Raw genomic sequence first — 4,497 nt, forward strand, 5'->3', positions numbered from 1 at the left:
CATGTAGGCTAATAACTCTGACTCAAATTATCCTCCACTGAACAACAAAAAATTTAAAAAAAAAGGATCAGACAAGTTGTCAACGTCCAGTTATAAAGATTAAACAATTATTTAATAAGCCAAATTTGAGCAACGGTGATAAATTCTATCACACCTGTGTCTGTGATTTTTCAAAGCAAATTCTACGCTTCTCTTCCATTTTCTTTCCCTTGCCCGTTCAACTGAAAGTAACTTGCCCTCCTACGGATATGATGAAAAAAGTGGCCTGTTTGAAACTGATGCAAGATATTCAATAACTGGTTTATAATGTAATGATTCTTATGATGGCGTTTTAAGTCCTGGAATTTTATGATGACACAAGAGATGCTTATTTTATACATAGGTCTAATTATCTTACTGAATTGACTCGCATTGCAGCACACGATGTACGCGGCTTGCGGTTTTACAACAATTACAAAATAATCAATACAGAACCACATATAAACAAGGTCATAAAAATAAGACAGCAACATAAAGATTTACAACGCCATATAAACAAGTAGGCCTAACCTTATTGTTTTTCACGATAAAGGAACACGCAAGAACAAACATGATGAAATGCAAAATAAAAAATAATAATACAGTGTTAGCAATTAACAATAATTTTCTTTTCTGAATTGCGCACATGTGTTGTCAGTGAGCATTAGACTGTCATACAGAGGTGCCCTGCAAAACCATCCTGCTTGCATGGCACAGCACAGCAGAACCATGTTGATTTCTTGGTCAGCAGTTCAATTCCTATCGCTGCTCTCTTTGTGTTTCAGCTGAAATGCAAGTTTCAAAAGTACACCGTCCTTCAGATGAGAAGTTTTAGCCATTGATCCTGTGTGCAAAATGGCCATGGCCAATATGCACGTTAAAGAACGCAGTACACTTTTCGGAAAAGAGTAGGGGATTGTGTTCCGGTGTACTGTCCAATTCATCACCAGGATGACCCTACTGGAAGTAAGTTTCAGGACTATTCTTGGTGTATATTACACCAAAGTAACATGTGTTGTGGAAAACAGAGATCGACATATGAACAACACAAGAAACACGTGCGTATAACATTCCTGCATAGAAACGTGCAAAAATTCACGAGTAGAAAACTATTGACACAATTCGTACCAGTGAAACAGATGAAACATAACTGTTCTGCATAAAATAATTTATTGATTACCAACTTTAAGAAAGTGACACTGCGTGGGAAAGAATTTCAACAATATAGGCCTACTATACATGACATACATTGCCAAGCTTTAAGAGCTATGGTTCATATCGTTAGAAAGTAAATAATATGGTAGTTCTTCAGTGGAAGTTACAGCCATAAATCAATTAAAATGGAAATATAAGAAAATGTTTTAGGGAAATTGAAAGTTGAAAACCATATCAAAAACACTACCAATTAAAATATTATATCCAGATATTCTAACATACCGGTACTGTAATATACAGTATTATGTAATTGAATTTATAAGCATAACAACGATGGTAATGGAAATAATGGACCTTTCCAGAGTGTCATTCAAACTTCTGACCAATCAGAACAAGGCCAGGAAAATGCGCGTCCCACACACGTGTTTGTGTATGTTTTTACACAGTCGTTTTGTGGAACCTTAGCAACAACATCTAAGAGCGTGGCTTAGCGGCGGGAAGGTTCATTAGGAGAGAATTTTAATGACGATGTTAATGAAAATAATGATGGTAATGTTAAATACACCAACGGCGATGGTGGTGATGATAATAAAAAGTGATAATATAATTACGCTGTGATTATTACGATTATTGTGATGACAGCTTATAATGACGATGTGGAAAGATTATAATATAACAAAGATGATTTACAATAATAAATTATGATGATGATAACACGGATACTATGACAATGAGGTTGGTAATTTTATTAACCACGGAAGATCTGCAAATTATAATAAAGATAACACCATTTTAGAAGATACCCATGACTATGATATTCAACAACTCAATTACATCAACGAATATTGCACTCGCGTCTCACAAGAAGTCTTCCTATATTATAACCCTTAATAGGTTCCATTATTATAGGCCTACACTAGCCTGAATAATTATTTACGTATCTTTACTGTGCTATACATATTCCATGACGATCTGGAATGATAGGAATACAAGTGCAATGATAACATATTGCAAACTTGGAAAAAAAAAGAAACATAAAAGATTGCTGATAATACTTTTAAACCCTCAAAACTACAATCAATAAAGCACTATTTATTGACTACCCTTTCTTAATGACAAAACACAAAATTATTCACATCGCTGAACACATTTAATTTCATTATGTATATTTGCCTTGTATGTACGTGAATGTTCAGCTCAAAAGTAATAGTATATGCTCAATTTAATTAAGAAAAATAAATTCTCATGGATTTGTACCTGTCAACTACGATATCCATGGTACAGGAACAGACATTAAAACAATTAAATATGACGATACTTAACTTCAGTATAAACAAAACTGAATCACCTGCTTATATAGCACATACCAATATTAACAAAGGAAATAATAATAATAATAATATAAATACAATATTAATAATAATAATAATAATAATAATAATAACAATAATAATATTAATAATAATCATGATGATGATGATAATAATAAACAACAATATTTTTTTTGGCTTGAAAAAATATTAATCAATGTTGAAAATGCACTATATCTACATCAGTATTAGTAGCAGTAACAGTAGTAGTACAGGGATAATTGTACTCAATCCCAAAACCAGTAATTTGCACAGCTGAGAAACAGAACATCATTAGCAGATAATATTGTCTTCATAAGCTCTCAATCTATCCTCAATGGAACCAAATTAATCATCTTCTCTCTTAACAGACATTTAAATATATAATTGCATTTCACCTTAACCTAAATAAACTGCAGTTCATGCAATAGGAAACAATACCAGGCTCCTCTATATAATGTCAAGCAAGGAAAACCAACTTGTAACTTTAAAAAAATGCCAGCATTACTATTTCTTACAGAATAAAGACTAAGGCACATTTCTTGATGCACAGGAAATATTGAGTTAAGTTGAAAAGTCTAATACTGTATAACAATATTGTGAGTGTGTGTGTGTGTGTGTTAGGAATGGGGGAGGGGGAGGGTTGTCATACATGTTAGATTTTGTACAGTACACATGTTGCCTAGTATCAATTTATGTTATAGATGACAAAGTGGTGAATATGCTTGACCAGTTGCAATATCTACAATTACCCTTTCATGGTCTTAAGAAAACCATAGAAGATTTAATGATGGATGATAACAGAATTTGAAACTCAATCAGCAGCCTCATAAAACGATATCCATCTCCCAGAATTGTTCTTTGAATAAATTGGCATAAACAGTTTGAATTTGTGACAAGTAAACACATCGGAACAATAACTGGCCATGTTCTGCATATGCAAAATTGACTGTATCCATTATACAGTATGAATAATGATTAATAACTACCCAGGACGATAGACAGGTTGCAGAATGTTACTAACACTGTTCTAGCAAATAAACTGGCAAATTTTAGAGGATGGAAACAATGGTATAGAAATTCACTAAAAATGATGACATAGAACTAAATAAATTTAATTTCAATACAGAAACTATGACAAATATTATATAAGACAAAATAAACAGCAAAATCGGAAACAGTGTAGATCATTATTAAAGGCTTTAATTATGTTATGGAATGCAAATGAGGAAAGTTAATAAATATAATGGAATGTAATTTATCAATATTTCAAAATAATATGTTATAATATCTTGGAAAATTAAGGATATTATTATATAAAGGCAATTCAATTCAGCTCATGATCTTCACTATCATCATTACCACCACCACAACTGTATTTCAGTCAAATAGGCAGCGGCTGCATGCATTCAAAGATTTACTAACATCTAAGATGAATTACCGTAACAAATGACCATTTAAAATCACATTAAGTTGGAATATTAATTCTTATCATTGAACAATGAATTGTTCATGTATAATCTCTTCTCATGAAATGGACACATTTGTGAAGGTTTTCATGTGTGTATATGTACTGATTTAAGAGCCAGGAGGATATTGACGTATATAATTATTAAATATATTTTGAATGAAATAATAAGAAAATCAGGAGCTGTTCTCTTATTCCTAATTTATCTGGGCCTTAGGATAATGTGCTCAACTTTAAATACGAGGGTTTGTGGTATAGTGGTTTTGGTGGCGGTAATGGTTTAATTTCTGTCTGTCATAGTTATTTTAGGTCACATTTTTGGTTTAGTCTTAGCTTTCTTTTCTCTCTGCTATTATTTTACTAATTTGTTTTCCAGTTCATGTTTAATGCATAGATGCTTGAACATGATACACTAAAAATGTAAATATCATTATCTCTCAGATTACTGACTTAGGAGCAGACAACAGGTAAATTTAAAAGTCAACGACAAAAAGAAAGAGAGAAAAA

Source organism: Anneissia japonica, unplaced genomic scaffold (genome assembly GCF_011630105.1).
Source record: "Anneissia japonica isolate Jap-2015-1 unplaced genomic scaffold, ASM1163010v1 scaffold287834_len5846547_cov211, whole genome shotgun sequence".
Taxonomy (NCBI): domain Eukaryota; kingdom Metazoa; phylum Echinodermata; class Crinoidea; order Comatulida; family Comatulidae; genus Anneissia; species Anneissia japonica.